This window comes from Perognathus longimembris, chromosome 10 (genome assembly GCF_023159225.1).
Source record: "Perognathus longimembris pacificus isolate PPM17 chromosome 10, ASM2315922v1, whole genome shotgun sequence".
NCBI lineage: Eukaryota > Metazoa > Chordata > Mammalia > Rodentia > Heteromyidae > Perognathus > Perognathus longimembris.
Genome location: NC_063170.1, coordinates 61,652,735 through 61,677,098, shown reverse-complemented (window position 1 = coordinate 61,677,098; position 24,364 = coordinate 61,652,735).

The following is a 24,364-nucleotide window of genomic DNA, read 5'->3' as shown; positions in this document are numbered from 1 at the left end:
CTCACTGTTAGCAGTGAAATTTCTGAGTCCTACATAAAATACTCCATTGGTGTTCTTTTCTCAGAAATCAAACATGCACCAACTAGATCATCTTTAGAAAAGAATCTATGCAACCAAATCACTATCTCTAGCTCTCACTGAACTTGGAACTCAAGACCTCATGATCACTGGACAAGTGCTCTATCACTTGAGCCATACTCCCAGTTTGTTTTTTTTAGTTTTAGCTTAGTTTACAGATAAATTCTTATGTTTTTGTAAAGGATCTTGCAAAGATCATGATCTACCTACCTACTACCACATAATGTCTACCTGGTATTACAAAGGTGAATGGTCATGTACTATTTTTTTTTTTTTGAGATAGGATCTTGCCAACTTTTTTTGGACTAGAGTCAAACTTGCATTCTCCTATCTTACTTCCTTTGTGGCTAGGATTATTTATGTAGGTGTGTACATTCACTCTTGGTCCTATGCTGAAATTTCTTGCTTGTTCCTTTAACAGTTGAAAATACAGTAAATATGTATAAGGTTAATGTTTGGCTTTAAAATGTTATTCTGGAACCCACTGTTTCAAAGTAGTATTGTGATTTTTCCCCCCTTAGGAATGTTACAAGTGAGTTGCAAAATGGCATACTCTAAAGTGATGCCTGAGAAGAACCTCAAAAGAAATCATTATACCTAGGAACAAACAGGCTGGAATATAACTTTTCTTGTTTTCAACCCCCTTCTCTTTATTCAATTATTTTCTATTGCTATCACGATGCTAAGAGAAGAATCTTAGACATGATAAAGAATACTAACAGTAACCAGAGAGGAATCACTACTATCAAGAAAATTTCAGATGAAATTCACATGACATGCAACTAAAAGGCAGCATAGACACACAAGATTTTGACAAAACACCTTGTACATGACCATCAGTATAACTACTGCTACCTACACCATATGTCTGGTACAAAGATGTAAATTATATTATTTATGCTTTCACTGGGAACATGACAAGCTTTAAATCAAGATTTGGATTGATCATGAATGAGTTACTCTGTAAACTAGGATTGAGTGGATTGGCTTTATTATCATGAACATAATGACATCATTATAAAAAAAAAAACAGTAGCTCTTCCTCACTCGGCCATAATGTAGTCAAAGACCTGCTCAGTAAGTTACCTGCATTATTTCATGGTCTAACACTCAAATCATAGCAGTTGGCAGTTGTTCTATTGGTTCTTATAACTTTATGAGCTAATTTCTGTTCCTTCATTTTGCATATGAGGGACATGAGGCTTAGAAATGCTAAAGCACTTAAAGAAACCATCAACTTTTGATTTAGAAATGGCAAAACTAGAAAGCGAATCTATGTGCATTGGGAAGGAGTTTGGAATTTCATCCCCTATGTTTTCTGTCTTCTTCTAGTTATTTTTCCTCTGTCATGTTGTCACAGCTCTGAAATTTCTGTCTTCTCAGATCATGATTTCCACTTTCCGCTATAAACATAGCTTCAAGTTATTTTTATGTTACCAATGATTGTGCTCATTCGGTCATGCACAAATCCAGCTTTGGTGCATCTTGTCTTGGCTGTTTAAAAGAGATGGGTGGGAGGGTTCTTTCCTGAATATCATTTCCTGTGATATGTTTTGAATGAAAATAAGCTTTGAAACAGTGGGAGCATTTGACTTTTCAAAGGGATACTTGATTTCAGCTTCAACTTATACTGATTTGGGGACATTTTTATACATTTTAAATAGATGGATAAAAATTTAACGACCATATTCATATTTTAAATGAAAGATGGTGAGAAGAGCTGTAAAATTACCCTCATTTCTCATTTTTACTCATCAAAATAGATTCTGAAATCTGAAGATTAAGGTTTTTAAATGTGGCTATATATACCAATTAATATATGATGAGCTTTAGGTTCTCCTTCAGGCTAGCAGATTCAAAATCTACCTGTCATTTAGGTGTCTTTTTTCCAACCATAATCACATTGCGTATCTACCAGTTTTTCAACAGAGTTTTAGCTCTAAGTAGGCCTCCAGAACAACAGAATTTTGTGCAAAATACAATTATTAGTGTTGTATGTGTATGTACATGTTCTCACGTGGGGGATCTACAGACCTCAACAAATCTTCACTGGAATGCCACTGCTCAGAAACATATATGTTTGTGTTTGGTAGCTCAGAAACTTGCTGGAAGTAAGACTGAGGGAATTCAACAACTACTTCAGAGCTCTGAATACTTTGTGCACATGACTTACCTGGGAGATAAAGGGATCCTACCTAAGGAATATAGAATTAAATGCCAAGTTTGCTGTTATCCTATGAGTTATTCCCCCTTGTCTCCTGGATTCTTGGGAATAGGTTTTCTGGCTCTATATTTTGACCCTGCCACTCTGCTCTTAAGTATTCAGGCATCTTAAAAACTTGGCATAGTAACAGGAACTATGAGATGTCAGTTCAAGAACAGTCTCTCCAGGGGTGAGCATGTTAAATAGGCTTTCTTTCACTTACAGCCGCCACCACAAAGAGAAAGCAAACAAAAATTCCAGAACTCCTTGCTCAAAAACAAATATGCCATCAAAATGGTTGTGTTATAATGCCAGCGCTGATTGGCAGAACGGAAGGGTGGAGATGTTACCTTGCTGTTAGTTGTTAGTGGTGTCTGAATAATTTTACTCATTATTTGTTCATTTTAGCACCCACACAAAATGAAAAGGGAAATAAAAGAAAAAATAGTTTTATAATAGCAACCATCAGGTCACATTGTTACTTTATGACCATATGTTCAACAAAATTAGCAAAGATTACAAAAGCCATACAATCTGGAAATGTACATAATGTAAAGTATTTTGGTATACAATTTCTAATAATTAAAACAGGTTAAATACACCACTGTGCATATGAATACAATTCACATAAAATACAACTGGTACTCAAGTCTTCTGAATGAAAAATGATTAAAAATGGAACAAGAGGTGTTTTGCTTTTTTTTTATTCCTAACTATAAAAATCAGATCCCACTTTTACATTGATACATTATGTGGCATAGAACCACTATCTTATTCTCAATATTATAAGGGCATTTTATAATCATCTGATTTCTTAAATGATGCTACAATTTCTACAATAACAAATGTTACAATGAAGCTGAATTAAAGGGATATACAAAGAAATCAGACTTGCCACCTAAACTTTAGAGACTAGGAAAACAATGTTGCTATTCAATAGACTAGAGGGGTAAAACCTTACTAGGCAAGGACCAAGGCAAGAAACAACCAGAGTAAACATTTTGCAAGTCAACCATGATCCCATTTCTGTTAACCCCTACTAAACAACTTCCAGTTGGAAGTAGTTTAATTTGTTCTTTCATCTAGAACACTGGTTACTAACAACAATATGAATATAATTCAATTATAAAATGCCAGAGACCTGAAATATTGGCACAAAAAATGAACATTACTTTCTTTCCTTTACTTGATAGCAGGAAAGCCTCACAAATCAGTGGGAAATAGGCAGAGAAATCTCACCAGACATCTCAGCAACAGAAGATGGCAAGAAGAAAAATAACCAGCACTGGTGTTGCCGGTCCTTCATTGATGGCAAATATAAGGATAAACACAACCAAAATAAAAATCCATGTAATAATGGTGTCTGGAGGAATAAAACTGGGGTTCCATGTATCTTTGACCAGTAACCAGTTCCGGGATCAAAGAGAACATAAAAATCACAAATAATACTTTCCCTTTTGCTTGGTTCTTTCAAGGAAAACTATTTTCTAGTCGAAGCATATTTAAGAAAAACAACGCAAAAGGAAAAATTTATGACTGACATCCTACTGCATTAAAATGTCTACTAAAATTGATATCTTTTGTCTTTCACTTTTTTTTTTTTCCTTGGCCAGTCCTTGGCCTTGGACTCAGGGCCTGAGCACTGTCCCTGGCTTCCTTTTGCTCAAGGCTAGCACTCTGCCACTTGAACCACAGCGCCACTTCTGGCCGTTTTCTGTATATGTGGTACTGGGAAATCGAACCCAGGGCCTCATGTATACGAGACAAGCTCTCTTGCCACTAGGCCATATCCCCAGCCCTGTCTTTCACTTTTTTTTTTTTTTCCAATTCTGATGCCTAGATTTCTAGTTCGTGTTTGCGAAAATACAGACCCAAATATTAAAAGCTTCCTCACTTATTGTAAGTGAGGTGTTTGGGTATTGTTGAAATACCTTGACATCTTTTCCTATGGAAGACTGAAGGCCAACTCTGCTGCAAAGAACACTGAGATCCCATTTCACCCCAGTAAGACTGGTCATTAGCAAGCACAGAGACTCAGGCTCAGGTGGCTCATGCCTATAATCCTAGCTACACAGGAGGAGGAGATCTGAGGATCATGGTTCAAAGACAGCCTGGATAGGAAAGTCTGTGACACTCTTATCTTCAATAAACTACTTAACAAAAAAGCTAGAAGTGGAGCTGTGGCTCAAGAGGTAGAGTAAACCTTGAGGCTCAGGGACAGAGTCCAGGGCCTGAGTTCATGCCCCAGGACTGGCAGAAGAAGAAGGAATAAGGAGGGGGGGGAAGGAGGAGTGGAGAGGATGAGGAGGGGGGAAGAGAAGGGGAGAGGAGGAGGAAGAGGGAGGAGGAGGAAGAGGGAGGAGGAGGAAGAGGGAGGAGGAGGAGGAGGAGGAAGAGGGAGGAGGAGGAGGAGAGGAAGAGGGAGGAGGAGGAGGAAGAGGGAGGAGGAGGAGGAGGAGGAGGAGGAGGAGGAGGAGGAGGAGGAGGAGGAGGAGGAGGAGGAGGAGGAGGAGGAGGAGGAGGAGGAGGAGGAGGACCACCACCACAACAACTGATGCAGGGGCAAAGTTAGACCATTACACTGTTGGTGGGAACTTAGCTTTTTCAAAAAACTATACATAGATCATCACTATAATCCAGTGATACCACTCAGGCATCTACTCAAATATTAGCAGTCAGGATATAGCAAAGACTGTCTTTCACGTTTATGTTCATTGCTACACAATTTATGATAGCCAAGTTCTGGAAAAAGCCCACATGTCCTAAAGTGTATGCATGGATCAAGAAAATGTAGTGCACACCTACAATAGACTTTTATTCTTCTATCAGAAAGAACCATGTTATGTCATTTGCATGGAAATGGCAGACCTAGGTTTACTAAAAATCTGTTTAACAAAATGAATACCGGGAAACAGAAATGTGTTGTGGTAGAACAATGACAGAGGCGAACACCAATCGAAGTAGAAAGGGTAACACATAAATTGCCTGATGCTTGGTAGGGACATTCAAACCATGAAATCCACCAATCCTCGCACTGCAAACAAATATGGTATTATATTCATAGTACAACTGGATTGCTGGTTTTATTTTTCATATTTTGGTTGTGATTCATGTTTAATTCTATTAAAACAGAGGATTATAACATATTTCTATACTAATAGTGATTGACCCATTTACTTAAACCCCATCATATCTTAATTGTGCATTTATTTGAGGTTAATTATCTGTGTACCCAACCTCTCTCTCTCCCTTTTAAGAAAAATTATTTGAGCATCCTATAAGGTACGGATTAATTCTTGCTTATGACTCAAAGATCTTATGGATAAAAGACTTTCACAAATAGTTAGGATGTATACATTTATGCGATTATGCTCCCAGTCAAGAAACAGAACATCCATTTCACTCCAGAAAGTTACCTCCTGCCTGTGTGCTTGCAACCTCTGGAGAAAAATATGGAATTATGTCTTTCAAAATATTTATCTCTCATTTTTATGTGCATAAATAGAAAGACAAAAAGAAGACGACACTGTGGAAATCTTCCTGCAGCATCCCAGCCAAAACTCGTTTGAAATGTACACCTCTTCTTTTCAAGCAAACAAAAACATAGCAGTGTCATGGGACAACCATGTATAATGATGCAAAGTTGGGGAGAATTTAATATAACACAAAATTGGCTTCAAAAAGCAACTTTTGCTGTTTGTTGAGAGTGTAGGTGAGAAGACAGTGGGAGTTTAGAAAACATTCATTATTGTTCAATATGCAGAGCAGCAGGGGAGGAAAATTAGAGCAGAGGCGTAGAGAAAACCAGCAGCCAAATCCTTAAAATCAGCAGCATTTTAGGGAAGGACAAGGATGCACCCAAGCAAAAGAGATTCTTAGAGGGTCCTGCCTTCTTGATCTTGCTGCACCCCGTGAGTAAGTCTAAAATGATAGCACAAAAATGCTGTGATAAACTGGAGAAGAAATGGGAATGTAAATGCTGGCAATGAAGTCACCCCGCTGCATTAGTAAAGAAGAACAGCTCTGAGCATTACCCTGGAACAGAGCCTGATTTGAAGTTCTTTCTAAAGGATATGTAAAAATGATCCATGCCACTCCAATACTCTGTAATGGTTTCATATGTGTACACAGTGTGTAATGTTTAAATTAGTTTAATATGCATCTGTGTATATAAATATATATTTATGTATACATTAAAACAAACATATATGTATGTGTATATATAAATATTCAAACACGCATGCATGTATAATTTCTATATGGTGGACATTGCACAGTCCTTTTAGATTCCACCAGAGAGTGAGCTTTCCCAGTATGTGTCTTTATAAAGAAAAAGACAAGAAAAAAGATAGAATGGTAGAGAAAGGAGCTTCTACAGTGCACTCCACTTCTCCCCACATTGTGAATGTTTGATATCTATTTAACATCTTTGTCTATTAGCTGTCTCTTGATGCATAAAATTCATCATGATTCTTTCTTCACTGTTTTGAAGTCCTCCCATTGAAGAAGTGAGTGGTTGGCATTCTAGGCTTAACATGAGTAAAGCATTCTGGACTTAGGAAATTACTCTTCGTGTTACTTTACCCCTGCCATTGATTTGTTCTTTCTCACAGATGGATGTTCCTTTCTTCCAATTTGCAGAACTACCTTTAGTATTTCTTGTAGATCTGGTCTGGTGGAGATGGCTCTCAGTCAGCTTCTTTCCTAAAGCTGTCTTTTAATTGCCTTCTTTTCTAAACGACAGCTTTGTTCACATCTCAGTTGACTTCCCCCCTCAGTATTGTGAATTACTCATGACATTCTCTCCCAGATCAGAAGTTTCTGTCTGAGAAGTTAAGTTGGCCATCGGGTAAATTGGAGCAGCTTTATATATTATCCATTTATTTTGCAGCCCTGAGCATCTTTATCTTTTCACGTCCATGAGCTTAATTATAAAATGTCTTGAGGTAAACTTAGTTAAATTTGACTGGTGACCCTTGACTCTCCATACCTGAATATTTGTATCCTTCTGTGGGTTTGAGAAGTGTTCCCTTATGACTTTTGAAGACATTTGCTACACCTTTGATGTGCTTTAAATCCTGATTAAAACTCAAGATCCAACTACCTGATTTTTAATATTGTTTAAGGTTTCCCTATGACAAATACCATCAAGGACAATGCATTTAAAGGGGGAAAGGTTTCTTTTTACTCATGGTTACAAAGGTTTCAGCCCATGGTCACTTGATCCCATTGTTTCTTGGGCCCTGTGCAAGGTGAGAGGAAACATTAGGCCAGAATTGTGTGGTAGAACAAGGTGGCTCACCTTATGGTAGATTGGAGGCAGGAACACACACAAAGGAAGTGTGTGCAGACAAAAATATAACTTCTAAAGGCATGTTGCCAGTGAGCCACTTCTTCCATCTAGGACCCACCTCTGAGTTCATGCAGCTATGAATTCATGAATGGACTGACTCACTGATCAATTTAGGATGCTCATTACCAGATGCTCATTACCCAATCACCTTTCAAAAGTACAACAGCTAGCAACCAGCCTTTAACAGGCATGCCTTTGCAGGTATGTTTAGGGTCAAACCACAACACCAAATAACTTTTTTTCTTCTTTCTTCTTTTCTTCCCTATGTGTTTTGAAATAGCCTATCTTCCAGCTCATTAAGCAATTTTTTCGGTTTGATCTATCCTGTTATTGATGCCTTCTATTGCTTTTTTTTTGTTTAAATTTCACTGAGTATATTTTTCACCTCAGGAATTTCTGTTTGATTTTTAAAAAATCATTTCCATCTCTTTGTTAAGTTTCTTTCTAAAGCGTATTGAAACATTTCTCCAATTTCTTCAAGCTCATTGAACTTCCTTTTAAACACTGTTTCAAGTTATTTATTTGAGGGTTTGGATATAGTTCAGTTCTGGAGTGCTCAGCACTGGGCAAAGCCTTAGGTTCTGTCCCTAGCACTGAATAATAATACCAATAACAATTCCTTGAAAACACTCCCATATTAATGACCATGTGGTCTGTTTAGGGCATTTTGAATTTAAAATGATGATCCTAAATACTCCCTACACTTGCCATTGTATAACATCCTTTTGACATTGAAAAACTATTTATCCCAGTCCTTCTAATCTGGCTTTATTTGTGCATGACTTTCCAGAAATTCTAAGCAAACTACTCCTTTCCTGAAGCCTATGGTTGCTTCCACTCTTTCAGAACTGCATGATGCTCAGGTCCATATTTGCTGGGGGTGTTTGTGGTTTGCGTGTCAACACTTTTTGGGCACTGAAGGCAATGTTAGCCCAGGTTTGCCCACAGTATAGTTGGTAATTTATTTCAAAGGATACACAAGTGAACCTAAAAAGATCTCTTATTTCCTCAACCCACTCTCTGTGTCATAGGGAGTCACCTTATCCACAAACCTGTGGTTAAGTCATTGCAGGATTCCACCAGGTTTGAACCTAGTCTTTGTGAATAAACCAGCTCTAGGCTCATCTATCACACTGTGACCACCAAGCATGCTGTACCCTAAGTACACAGCCCACTGAGAACAGTGAAACATTGGGTAGGACGAAGGCCCACAAGATAGACTGGGCCTGTATGTCTTTCCTTGGCATGAGAGACATTCCAGATACACCATCTGCAAGCATTCATCATCAAGCCAGACAATGTCGTCATTAGGATCTTGCCAGCACTAAAATTAAGGACAAAGTCTTGTCCTCCCTCGCTTGACCTAATCCCCCAGTGAATGGAGCCTTGAACCGTAGTATGCTACCTGTGTGGGTGGGGTGGTGTTGACTGGTCCTAAGCTGAGTTGGATCTGAGTGTGCAAAGACCTGTAAGTCTCAGGAACACCAAGACCTACACTCTAGCTGTCAATGATGCAGCCTGAAACATGAGTCTCCACCACGGGGGGGGGGGGGGGTGCTGATCTCCCTGATCCCAGAGCACTTCTACAGCCCCCATCTGCAAACACTGACCTACAGGCAACTGTGCTGCCTGAGCCTGCAGGATGGGTGGGGTAAAGGAGGTCCCTTGTCCATCATGGCTAATGCTAAGCAGAGTTATTCTTCAATGTCTGCCACTGAGGCCTATACATTCCTGCAAGTGGGCAAATAGCCCCAATCCCACTGTTAGAATAGAAAAAAAAATGGAAAGAAATTGGAGTTGAAGGCTTCAATCTGATGCTACGGTGGGGTTCCTGGAGCCTTTACGTAGGAACTCCAGCCTGCATGCAGGGCCTCCATTTCTTACTCAGTGCTGGGTATACTTTCGGTGGGTCTGGTACTGGGCTATTTAGGCAAGTCCCTACACTAGCTGACAGGTCTAGTCCATTGCTAGCAGAGAATGGAGTCTCTCTCCAGCCTGTGCATCTGAGGTGAGAGGAAGGGTGGTGGCTGTGCCTGCTCTCTAGCCTAAGAGGACTCCACTCCCATGCCTCTGTCTGTGGGTAATGGAAGGGCCCGTGGCTTTGGTACATCCTGGACTTCACAGTGGCTGACACGGTGCTTGCTCAGTTTCAAGTCTCTTCCCAATGGCAACTGGGAAATTTCTTTCTCTAGCCTCAGTGGCTTGGCATTGGGCCCAGGGAAACTAACTTCCTATCTTGGATACATTTATTCATTTTCTCCTACTAAAAGCAGGCATTGTGCTCTCTCATCTCTCATCGGATTCTGGTAGCTCTTTATCTCTGGTAAAGTTTGTCAACTTCATATGTGTCTAAAGAACACAATCTCCAGAGAATCTTATCCTGATTTCATCTTGTCTCCCGTGCTGGAAGGGCTGGGAATCAAACCCAGGGCCTCAGGCATGCCAGGCAAGTGCCTTACCACTGGGTCACATTTCACACCCTTCTATTTTTAACACGTAACATGACAATTTTCCTTTCCCCACAGAAAGTGTTCCCAAAATGGCCTAATAGTTTCATAAGAAAAAAAGAATAGAAATTGAATGAAAGTCATAGTGATTTCTGGTTGATTAATAACTGTGATGAATGATATGGAATCCTACTTCCTTAGCAATGAATATTTAAAATTGCCAGTCACCTCAAAGATAAAGAACTAAATAACCAGACAATTTGACAAACTTACTGCCTAAGATTTGGGAAACTATAGTCACATAGAATAGGACATTTTGCAACTGTGGTTTGTGAATCAAATTATTATTTTCAAAATAGGCAAATTTCCCACAAAGCAAAGCAGGAAACAACAAAGAATGGTAGTGATGAACCTGTGAACATAAGATGGTTTGAGCTAAAGTACAGAGCTGCCTGCTTGATAGACGACCAGAGTAAGCTAAATAATAGAGGAATCAGCTCAAGCCATTTTCCCAAATCAACACAAAGCAAAGAAAGCTTAAAAATTCATTATTCATTTTGTGCAAACAGGAAGTTCTAAGTTCCAGCTGGGGCCAGAAGTTGGATAGCCAAGTCAGAAAACCAGAGGAAAGATGGGTTTTCTAATGTGAATGACAACATTTGGAAGGGGAGAATCTGGGCTGTTTTGTGGAAGTATATTTAATCAACATTTCTGTTTAGACTTTGTAGGCACGTTTTTAGAGATAGGGCATACAGAACTGCTAATTAGAAGATGAAAAATACTGGGTAATTGTTTTTAGTAAATCCAAATGACACCCAGAATCAACCATCCACTATTATTTTATACAAATATGACACAAACTAAATGTATCTTCTTTATTAAGATACGGCTATTATCTCTGCTTCCTTGTGTTCCCTAGGCCTAGCACAGAATCTGTTACATACATGAACTACTAATAATAATGATATTAGCAATAATAATAGAGTAATAATCAATTCATTAATGTCACACAAATACATGTTGCCATCTTATTTTCCTTTAAGATTCAGTCCATTTCAATGATTGGAAGGGGGAAGAAAATAAAAAAACAGGTTCTGTGTTTATTTTTAAATCTTTTAGAATAATAGTAGAAATACACTAAAAGTAATAATCCTAAAGTTTGTATGACTTCTATTTATTTTACTGAGGAATATGACTTTTTACTAATAATTAGTGAATAAGCTGTAATATTGCTGTTAGTTTATTAAAATGCACTATAAAAAATGAGCAAAAGTCAGTGTCGGTTGTATACTCCCAACTTCTTGCTCTGTAAAGTTGAGGCAGAAGAACCACTGGAACCATGAGTTTGATATCAGGTTAGGAAAAAACAGAGAACCTTATTTTGGGGGGAAAAAACCCCACAAACAACAACTTTTATTTCGGAAAAAATCTACAGTCTGATAGAAATGATAAGTGCATGAGTATAATTCAATTTGAAAAATGTTACATTAAAATTCCCCCAAATATTATCACTGTATACAGTAAGAACTTTAAATAGAAGATAGAGCAATTCCCTACACCTACTAAAGAGGCATTCTGACTAGGAAAAAAAGGCAAGAAATAAAATACATACAGTAGAGAATTTTCAAGTTGAAATATTAGGATAAGAGAAGAAAAATATTTGGGCTGGACTGCAGATGCCCACAAATGGTTTCCTGTGTGTTGACCTTGAATAGTGAACGAGCTTGCAGTTATCTTGGAGATTGCTCTTATTCTTGAAAGGACAACTAGGGCATGAAAAATTCCACATGAGCTATAATGAGCTCCTTCACTGTCAAAGACAATGTCATTGAGTCTCTATACAAAACCAGTCTTTGAAATGTTCATAACATATGGAAACATCCAGAAAACAAGGAAAAACGAATCAAAATCCAAAATTAAATTAAAAATTCATCTTTCACTGAACGTCCTAAGAAAGCCTCCCCAACCTGTCTGCCTTTGGTTTGTTGTTGTTTTGTTGGGGGGTTATGTTCGGACACTTGGCATCTTTGTGTACTCCAGGATGACCACAGATTAACTATCCAACAGGCTCAGCAATCCCCACTGGAGAAGATTCCCACTCCTGTTCATGTGCTGGGACTCTAGGCTTTAGCCCCTACTCCCAGTTTATGCCTAACTTAAGAAAAAGTATTTTACCTTACTTCAAAACAAATATTTCTTTAAATTTAATATGTTAATATGACTGTTCTATAAGCTGTATGCTCATATATGCTTCATTTTGTTTTAACTGTATTAGCAGGGTATCTAAGAATTTTTTTTTAATATGGAGAATTTTTTCACCCTAAAAATAAATTTTAGCATATAATATTTCTTGCTTGACTTCATTTCTCAGGTCAGAGTACTATTCTCCATTCGGTTTTTGTTTCTGAATCAGTTCCTTGCCAACATCTTCAAATATGTATACATATATATACATACATATATGTGTGAATATACATATATATGTAAATCTAATGACAGTAAGAAGAACATGTACTAGAAAAATATTCTTAACAAGTATTTAAAACAGCTATTAAACTTGTCACAATCTTTATGTAAATAACTTCCAACATCTCCTGCTTTTTCTAAGCAGAAGACCCTGAATGATGTGACAGGTATTTTCTGAATATACTTTAAAGGACATGAATTTCATTTCACTTACAAAGGAAGAAAAGGAAGTCTGATTAAGATAATCTTTCAGCTCATATCATCAACATAAATCCCAAAAGTAGAATTCTTAGACAGTAATCTCTCACATAATTTATAAACTTAAGCAGCTTTAATATTTGACTATATTTTATTAAACATTTTCTAACAGAAAATTAGTACATGTCTAGGATAGTCCTAGCAGAAGATCACAATAGCTCAATAACTATGGACATATGAACATATAAGATGATACTAAGTGAAATACTTTTTCTTGGTTACTGTTTTTCATTCTCTCTCTCTCATCTCTCTCTCTCTCTCTATATATATATATTTATCTTTCATCAATCTTTGTAGTACTATATGAATGCATGGGCTTCATGCTTGCTAGGTTGGTTCTCTATCATTTGAATCAGGTTTCCTACCCTATTGGTTATTGCTTTTCTAAATTATGGGATGTTTCAATGATATTAAAATGACATCGAATTTAGGAAAAATTTTGCTTATTCTAATTCCTTTCATTAAGATGACTAGTAAACATTACATAAATGGTTGAAATCAACTTGAACAACCCACAGCTCACACCTAGAATCTACTGGGTACTTAAGAGTATTTCAATCTGAGGATAGCAGTTTCAAGCCAGCCTGGGTAGACAAATTTTGAGACGCTTATCTCTAGTTGACTAGCAAAAAGCCAGAAGTGGAGATAGGGCCAAACTGGTAAGAGTATCAGACTTGAGCAAAAGAGCCAAGCAAGAGCTCAAAGTGTTAAGTTTAATCCACAGTAAAAGCACATTATAAAATAAAAATAACTTTTTCCATTTTTCAATGTATTTATTTTGTGTGACTCTGTGTGTGTGTGTGTGTGTGTGTGTGTGTGTGTGTGTGTGTAAGGTGTGTATGTTGGTACTGGGACTTGAACTCAGGGCCTCACACTAAACTTTTCATTTCAAGACAGTTGCTCTACCACTTGAACTAAGCCTCCAGTTCCTGTTTTCAATTTATTATGTATATAACCAGACTTCTTTGAAAAATGCTGTTTTTATTTTTGAAAGTATTTAAACTGGTTGATATTTATGATTCAGGAATTTCAGTAAATTCTATCAAATTGCTTATGGTACTCTGAAACTTTTAAAAACAATATTTGGGCTTTGAAATATATCTGTTTATGGTAATACATGTTGATTTAGGTGGTTCATTTTAACTGCAGTATAGCTCTTTCTAATTTAAAAAAACATAATCTATTAGTTGGCTTTTTGAACAGAGGGTACATGGGTTCTTTTTCAGCTTTTATTACAGTATGAGCAAGGATATAACAAACATCTTTTTAAATAACTTTGCACCAAGTATATTTGATAAGTTTAACATTCAAAATAATTGGGGCATTGCTCTATGACTCAGACTGGCTAGCCATAAACAAATGGTGCTTGATTCATTATTTCCATAACACCATCCAACTTCTGCCAAAGATATGTAGCTTTGTGACAAAGCTAAAATTTTCAACTTATTATTTAAATTAAGCATATTCACTTTTACTATGATTTCAGTGCACTTTTGTTTTGTGGGAAAGAATATTTTCACAGAATTAAAGACAGAATTCAGCATCTCAGACATGATTTCAACACAACTGACCAAACTACAGACCTAGAGGCTCTCGGTATTATTTGAGCTCTCAGCTCAACTGATAGGAATTTATGCATTTTTTGTTTTGAATTTTCTTTTGATTGTATCTGTTTTTTACTTACTTTTTTTGACCATACGTGATAAAAAGCCATATGCCATAACTCCACAAACAAAGCCCAGAGAACTATATCTGTTCATAGGACTAGCTTGGTCAAATCTCTAAAACTTTCGGAAAACAATTGTTTGATGACAAAGGGCTACAGAAATATGAATTCTTGGAGAGTCTCTGAACAGGCCAACCTCACGAATTAGAATTAAGCCCTGCAATCCCATCAGTCCTGGTCCCTCATCAGATAGATACCACATAACTACATTTGAAAGGATTAAGGGAAATACATAAGACAGAAAATACTAAGGGAGCTGAAAAGTTGACAAACCGACACAACAGTCAGCCCTAAAAGAAAGAGAGGTAGAAAGGTTGACAAAAGCACCCAGATTTATATGAAATCACTAATAAGATTTGGGGAAGCAGCTGGGGAGACCTTAAAGCAAAAACAGCCATTCAGTGATTTCCATATTTCTCCAGAATTTACCTGCCTCAGTCTCCCAGTGTTCAGCCACTACCAAAGAGCAGCTGTGTGATGTCGGGCCTCAAAACAAATGTGGAGGTGGATTTTCAAAACATTTAAGGTCTGGTACACACCAACTCTGGAGCAGGAATCTGAGGGAAAACACAATAGAGCTATCAGGATGATGTGCACCTGGTCTCCATTTTATTCAGCTGTTGTCATTGGTGGTGGTGGTGGTTGTGGTGGTGGTGGTGGTGGTGTGTGTCTGTGTCTGTGTGTGTGTCTGTGTGTGTGTGTCTGTCTGTCTCTCTGTGTCTGTGTCTCAGAGATAAATTGGAAAAAGCCTTATGGTCTTTCCTGCCCAGGCTGGATTTGAAAGGAGACCCTCACATCTCAGCCAACTGAGTGGCTGGGATTACAGGCATGAGCCACTAGTGCTCAGGTTCAGTTATGTTATTTTAACTTTACTAAGTAAGTTTGTACAATTTGTTCTGCAAATTTCAGTACGGCAGATATTTATAACTTCAATGTTTTTAGCACAGTAACGGCAGGATTTTTACCCCTGACTTTATTATAAGATGATCAATTATTACTAATTTAAAATGACAGTAGTTCTAGTCCTTCAATTTTATTCAATTATAGCTTTGATAGAAGGGCATCCATTTTATTTGCTACATGTAAATAGAGGTGAACCAAAGGAATTTTTAATTATAACCACCAATGTGTTGAACCTGCCTAATCTTTTCACCTGCTTGAGTTCGATGTAAGGATGTTAAAAATAATAAATAAGTGTAAATTAAAATATTATACTGATGCATAAAATTGACGACTGGTGCTTTTTTTAATTCCTAAGAAATAATTGTAGAAATGAAATAGACTTTTCCGTACATGTTTTCATTAGAGGTTTTTCCTCATCTGTTTCTTTCTTACTTCATCATTTCTAGTCTTTTTTCCCAGCCAAGGTGTTGTTTATTGATGCATACTTAATCTATTCAGCTTTTTTATTCTCATACAAGGCTTCATTTCCTCTTACATTTTATTTTCTCTTCTGTTCTGAAATTATTATGATTTCAAGGGTTTAGAATTGTGCTTTTCCGAAACAAATAAGATATTCCAGGTACAATCTCTCCACAATGGTGAGCGGCAGACAATTACCTCTCTTCTTGGTTCATGACACAATGCCTTCTCAACCTCACAGAGCACAAAAAAGTTTTTTTCTTGCTTTTTATTGGCAGCACAGTCTGCAAATCCCCAACTAATTTGCCACCCACAATCACTTTTCCCTTCACCCTGTCTCACTAGACGTCTAGAACATGCAGGCAAATCTAACATACTTCCATTATTTCCATTCTAATGTTTCCCCCTTAACAAATGCCACTTTTCAAATGGTTTGAAATGTGTGTTGGGTGAATCTGAGCTTTATGTCTCCCACTTAACTCTTCCTTTTAATTTATTAGCATTACAGAAATTATTGTAGCCAAATTCATAATAGGCTTTCCTATTATATTTTCTAAGTGCATATTGGATGAAAAAACAGGAATGTGGGTTTCTTTAATCTCGATCTTTTACAAAAAGGCCAAATGACAGTTTACATGCCATAAGCTATCCTTACTTATTCAAGTGCACTGTATCTTTTGTTAAGTAGCATTTCTCAATTTTGAAAGTAATGTACATTTATTAAACAAATCAGAAAATATAAGAAGAGAGCACACACAAATTATAAATTAAAATAACTAGCTGCAATATATATGTATGTTGTATATGCTTCTTATGCAAAATATTAACCAGCATAAATTCTGAATGATCATCCCTATTATTTTAAGGATTACACATATATTTATATTTTTAAATATATAATCACATATTTGTAGTTCTTCTTCATTGTTTTCTATAGGCATAACATATGCCTCTCTAGCCATTCGTGTCTAGCAACAATGCCAAGCGAAAGTGTAAGATACTGCATTCATGTCCTAGTACTGACACACACAAAAAAGCAAACAATAAAACTAAGTTAATAAATAAGAAAGTAGATATCCAGTGTAGAATAATATACAAAAGCAAATATGTAAACCAGTAGTTTAGTTGTTTGCTATCAAGTATTATACACAAAGTATGCTTATATGCATATACTTTGTGTGTTATATGACTGGAAGCCCCAAAGATGTGTTTATACCAGCATCATCATAAACACGAGTACTTCATTGCACTATTATATTAAATGGCTGCACCATGAGGTGGAGCTTCATAATAAGCTCATCAAGACTTAGTTTTGTGGCATAGCACTATATTTAGTGTCATATTTACAATAATGGTGGCCCTGGGTCTATTTCTAACTCTTTAGTGAAAGTCTATATGATATAGCTTATAAGAGGTCATTCATATTCTCCCCAGCCTTTTGTCATCCTAAAGGCAAAAATGCAAATCCCATGCTAAAAGAAATTGCTCTATTATTGTACTCTGGCCAATACTTAGCATGTTCCATTGAATTATATATCCACAATTAGTGATCTTCCTAACAGAAATGAATGCATTTGTTTATCATAAATAAACTACATCAAATATTTACAAGTCAATTCATAGTCAAATACAGAAAACAGCCAAATATCCATTGATAGTGAAAGGATAGACTATGATTATTATAAAAATGAGACAGACAAACTTAAAGCATTCCCAACAAAATGACAGTTGTAACGTTGAATTAAGCAAGTCAATTGCAAAATGTAATGTAATTTCAATTATGCGAAGTTATTTTAACAGAGGAAAAACATTAACCTATGGTATTTTTAGGGGCTAGCACAGTCTGGAGTCTGGAATGGCTACAATGGGCCCACCTGGAAAGGCTTCAATACCGGTATTGTTTTAAATCTTAATCTGAGTGTTGGACACACAGGTGTGTTTAACTTATTGGCACTAAACTGTTATTGGAATGTGTGTCCTACTTTGCATAGAAGATTAGGAGACAGAAGAACAAATGGATGTGTGTGTGAGAGAGAGACAGAGAGAGGAGAAAGAGAGAACACACACACACACACACACACACACACACACACACACACGCCCCCTATGTCTCTGGTCCTCCAACGTGATTTTCAGCTGGAACACAGATGTGAGTTCCAGATATCGAATAGCCCATACTGAGACAGCGAGGATTAAGTCACCAAAGCTACCATCGTAGAAAAGCAGAAAGTGCTATGTCTATGACGATGTCATTCTGTAATGGTGGCCATTGTGGATCCTTATTTTTTAGGATTCTTCCTGCCTCAGACAAATGTGTACATATCACATTCTCTTTGTTTGAATGTTTCTCGCTTTCAAATGCAATTCCTAAGTAACAAAGTAACATTGAATGAATTACTTTGAGTAGTCCTATCACAAGGAATGTGATTATATTCCACCATGTTTGACCGTCCTGGGGAGCCTAATATGCAATATGGTCATATTGGAGGTTAAAACAAACTGCAGGTTTTCTGAATTCTTTCTTACCAATGTTTCATGATCTAACATAGCCTTGTTCCAATGTCTGACATGTTTGGCAAAATCCTAATGCACTCATTTGCTTAAAGAATATAACATGGTTTTGACTCTCCTTGTGTACCTGTGCATCTTTTTTTTACTCTTTTCCACTTGGCCTAGAATAGCGCTTGTTACCACTAGGTGTTTCCATCCATTCTCATGTTAAGTTATGAGGTCTCTTTGAGTACAGTTACCTGAGTGTATAACAGGAGCCCCTCACAGAGCTCCATAAATACATTTGTGCTCATTATGTATTTTCTCAATGCATTAGTGTTAGTACATTAAGAACAAAATAAAAAGCTATGGTACATTAAGGATAGGTGGTAGATATAGGTAATTTTTGCCTAACATATTAACTAATCATTCTTTTTGTCGACAGAGGAAATTTTTTTCTCTAATAACACCAGTTTAATAGGTATTTTTTACTTTTGCAAGCCATCAGAATCAGTTCTGTTGTTGGCACACAAAGCTATCATAAACCATGCACACACAGATAGGGGTAGCTGTGCTCCAATCTGAGGAACATAAAAATAGGCAATGATCCACATTTGGTCATCACTGTAATCGGTGTATACTTGTGATAAGGAAAATTCCAAGCACCCATTCCTACTAAGGAAGACATAGGGATTCAAAACTTCTCTTCCATTTGCTATGCCAAATTGAAATGACAGAGGCTGGGTAGTGGGGCCAAGTTCACTCAGTTGACTGTTCCCTGATCTCCAAGTGACACACAGAAGGATAGGAAGTGGGAAGTCACTCAGAGGAAAATATCATAGGAAAATGTTGTTCTTGCCTTCCCTCCATTTTAGTTCACCTGACTTCTTACGCATCTAGAACTCTTTTTTTATTTTTTAATGAATCACCAACTTCAAAAGTGCAGATCTAAATTTTCTTTTCTTTTCTTTTTTTTTTTTTTTTTTTGAAAATCCAGAATATTGGGGCTGGGGATATGGCCTAGTGACAAGAGAGCTTGCCTCGTATACATGAGGCCCTGGGTTTGACTCCCTAGCACCACATATACAGAAAACGGCCAGAAGTGGTGCTGTGGCTCAAGTGGCAGAGTGCTAGCCTTGAGCAAAAAGGAAGCCAGGGACGGTGCTCAGGCCCTGAGTCCAAGGCCCAGGACTAGCAAAAAAAAAAAATCCAGAATATTATCCAGACCTTAATACTAGCTAAACCACGTAAACGCAAATTTGGCACAATCTGCACCATGCCCAATTGCCTTCACTATTACAGGCTAAGAAGAAGCAGGCATTTTGCATTACATACCTGCTGTGGCACAAGCTAACTTTTAATTATTTATGTCCCAGACTCATGCATGTAGAGATTTAAAGTTCTACTGATGTGGGTCTCTATATCATTACTGACTATTAGCCTTTTCAGAAAATTTGTAAACATTATATTTAATGCCTAAGTATTATTAGCATTTAAAGGAGCTCTATGTGAGTTCTTGTCAGTGGACCAAGAATGTAAAGCCCAGTTTGAAAATGACATGGGTGTATCACTATACCAGTTTCTTTCATCTGGCACAAGGGACAATCTGTTCAAACATGTCCTCAAAGCTGACTTTTATCTGACATACCTCAAAGAGTTCTGGAAAGTGCAATCAGAAATTCATCTCTGCCTAGCTAATAGGCCTTTGGTATTGCTTCTCTTACTACTGAAAATGTTTTTGCTCATTCCCAGATTACATTTTTAATTGATTCTTCATACTTTCCCTCTGGAACTAGATTGTGGTAGTTTAACAGAGATACACTAAGAATTATTAGTCAGCATACATTTCATTCATGGTCCCTAAAATTGTAATTATCTGATGCATGATATAGAATACATTTCTGAAACTGCAATGCCATTATTAATGAGTGGACTGACTTGTCACAGATGACAGAATAATTATACCTTGATTCTAGGAGCACAAGGTGGTGTTATGAATACTATTTAGGAAACATGTTTTCTTAAAATACTGCTTGAAAATCAAGGTTACTTAACAGAAAAAATAGCATGGACTTTTTTTTTTTACTTTATTGAAAGAGATTTCCGAGGAGGTGATTTTGTTTCATATATTCTGTTATGAAAGGAAGAAGAAATGTGTATTATCCCCTGTCATTCTCTCCTCTCATTCTTTTTCTCTCCCTCTCTTTTTCCTTCCTTCCTTCTTTTTAGCCTCCCTTCTTTCCTTCCTCCTTCCTTTCTCCATTTCTTGTTTCATTTCTTAATTTTCTTTCAAGATAAAGTCTCCACTACCTTTCATACGAAACTGTAAGCCCTCTGTACATCACTTTAACACTAAAGAAATAAATAATTTCTTTTTTAAAAAACGTATAGTCTCTTTATAGAGCTTAGGTTGGCTTTGAACTTTCAGTCCTCTTGCCTCGACCTCTCCAGTGCCTGGCATCATAGATGTGGGCACCAGGCACAGATACATTATCTATTGCTTACCAATATTTAAGGTTCATGACCAACATGTAAAACATAATATAAATATGTGATGTTTAGGATGTTCAATTGAAATTGAAATTGAAAACATAATATGAAACAATGTTTTTAAATATCATATTTTCTCATACTCTTTCTTTTTTTTCTCAAATTTTTATTATCAAACTGATGTACAGAGAGGTTACAGTATCATACGTTGGGCATTGGATACATTTCTTGTACTGTTTGTTGCCTTGTCCCTCATGCTTTTCCTTTTTTTTTTTTTTTGTGGTGCATGTCTTTGGGCTTGAACTCGGGCATGGGTGCTGTACCTGAGCTTCTTTGCTCAAAGCTAGTGCTTTACCACTTGATCCACAGCTCTGTTTCCAGGTTTCTAATGTTAAATTGGGGATAATAATCTCATGAATTTGCCTGCCTGGGCTAGTTTTGACCCATAGTCCTCAGTTCTCAGCCCCCAAGTTTGCTAGGATTACAGGCAAGAGCTACCAGCCCCTGACTTCTAGTATTCTTTTTAACTGCAATTATTTTTTGCCTCACAACTTGCTGCTCAGGCAAAAATATAATGCTAGGTGAACATACTGACTCCTGTACTCTTAAAATATTAAAATAATTCATTGTATTTTTCTTTTGCCCATAGCAAAATACCATACATATCATTTTTCCAAAGGGTAAATGCAAAAGTTTAATGATACATGAACATTTTTGAGGGCATAAACTCATAAATAGCTTTGTATTAACTCCTGTTTTAATATCAACAGATTTATCAATTTTAATTGTTTAACTCTTTAATTAACATCTGTTAATTCCACGTTTTTTGGTGTCTACTTTATTTGTGAGAATTCCTTGCTGGTAGACTTTTATTAGCAGTTTAGTAGTAGACCGAGAACCCTTTGCAGGAAGAAAACAAATATGTGCTTTTTGGAAATGCTACCCAGAGCAGATATTTACCAACCTGCCAACCTGGCACTGATTTTTGTAGAGTGAATGAAGACCAGAAAACCAAATCCCATCCACTTGGTCTGAAAAAAAATACTCGCAATAGACACATTTAGGCAAGGAACTTAGCTAATAAAATAAACTAGAATGAAATGCATGCTTGGTGTTTTACTGTATTACTGAGAATCTCTACAAAACTAAGGAGATCTACAATAGAAGAAATCTTGGCTTTTGAAAGTTTTCTTTAATTATATGCCTTATGTCATTTTTATGTTTACCATATTATAAACTAGCCTATATATTACCAAGAAATGTATACTTCAAACTTATGAGTAATCCAGGCAATACTACAAATCCCATTTCACAGCAGTAATAAATGCCTCCAAGAGTTATGAAGGGAACACAGAATAAGTAAACCCCAAAGAAGTCACTTAAAATCCTCTATTCACATCTATATATTTAAAAGACTGCAGTTACCTATTAATATTCTTATCTTAATTTGATTTTGGCTGTGGGAAATTGAAGGAGAGTGTTGATAGTCTTAGAAGCAATTTTTTTCTTCTTCTTGGCCAGAATCACCATCATATACAACACCCATACGAAAATCAACACAAAGTACCATCTGTAAGGAAACAGCTTAGGGAGAGCTAAAAAGTTTTAATTTCCCAATGTTCCTATCAAGATGCAGCTGTAGGAGAAACCCAGAGTCTTGTCAAGCTATTCAGCTTGCTTTGGTTTGAAGGCATTGGCAAAGCTTAGTGTTCAAGGAGCAGTGAAGTGATAGTTTATGATTCTCTCCTGGCTTTAAACAGCAAGAGTCAACAAACTTCCATCTAGCAGAGAGATCTAACACACAGACACAGCAGCACAGTGCTTTCAACAGACACATCTCTACTCAACCAAACAGTGTGTGAGTTTGCTTTGTAATTTAACTTTAATAGATATTTAAAAGTGTTGCTTCTACTTTTATGCCTAGCAGCCAGTCGATGGCCCTATCTGGGAGGTTTCCCTTCTAAAATAACTTCTCCCTGCTTTCCCTACTGCAATACATAATGTTTATTTTTGTTGTTGTTGTTTGAATGTGTCTTCTGAAATTCATATGTTAGAAACTTGTTTCCCCACTCAGCAGTAGTGAGAAGTGAGACCTTTGAGAGGTAGTTAGAGATTTTTAAATGATTAAAGGTCTTACTGGGAGACTGGGTTAACTACCTTGGGAGTGGGTTGCTAGTAAGATCTATTCATCCTCATTTTCTCTCTTTTGCCCCAGTTCTCGGATTACACCACAGGATGACAAAATGTAAGATTCTCTCTAGATGGTAGCTTTCACATCTTGAACTCCCCCTTACCAAAACTGGTGAGAAACTAATTTCTATTGTTTAAAAATCACCTAGTGTATGAAGTTTCATTCTAGCACCACAAAAATGGAATGTGATACTCTGCATAATGGTTTCCATTGTCTGATACTTTGTATTAAGCAATACAGATTTATCTTCTCACCATCTGGCTAAAAACAGTTAAAACCTTTTTTTAACATAAAGTCCCACACTATATCCCAGGATGGTCTTGAACTTGTCATCCTCTTGCCCCAGTCTTTGGAGTGCTGCTATTATAACCCTGTACTACCATACCTGACCCAACATTTCAACTTAATTACCTGTTTAGTAGCCTTGTCTCAAAATACAGTCCCATTTTGAGATACTAGGATTTAGAACATCTATCTATAAATGAGGCTGTAGAGGGAGGTGGTTATAATTCATCCATTGCATGCTCCAGTTTTACTTCTACTTCTAAGCACTTTTCCATTGCAATTTTCCCACTTTTGTCAAGGATGGATGTTTTCAGTCACACAATTATTTTGCTGAATATCTTTCTGGAAATTTTCTATCTCCAAAATTAAGTCCTGATTCATTGCGGGGCAGTCAGACGATTTTTTTTTTTTTTTTTTTTTTGGAGTTTGCCTTTCAAAGTGCAATCCATGGCTCCATTATCAGCTAAGCAACTAAAAGCTGAGTCATCTACCCAGGAAAGATCACCTTGTTTCTATGGGTTTCCCAACTCAAATACTCCTATACTAGACATGCCTTTCTCTTCCTTTACAGAAGGCATCTCTTGACTCATAAGCAATATTTGCAGCCTACCATTTGCCAGATATCACCTGTAACTGTGATCCCACTTAAAATACAAAGGTAATCCATACTCGATCCCTGCCCTAGCTACTAATGAACTTACAGTAGGCTGACAATATACCTCTCCCGATCTTTCATGTAGGCAGTTGATGCATGTCTGGCTAATGATTTTATCACAACTCTCGGGTTTATAGTTGTGTTTTGTTTTTCCCTAAGAATGTGCATTTCAGCTAGGATACCACAATTAGATAAGCTCTCTTCGTTAGGGTGTTATATTAGTGAAGAAAATCTGTGGTTACTGGCACTTTACCACCAATAAATACAAACACCACCGATAAATACAAACAAGTCATGCCCTAGGAATCACTAATTTAGACCAAGGAAAAAAATATTCATAGTTGAGAGATATTATAAATG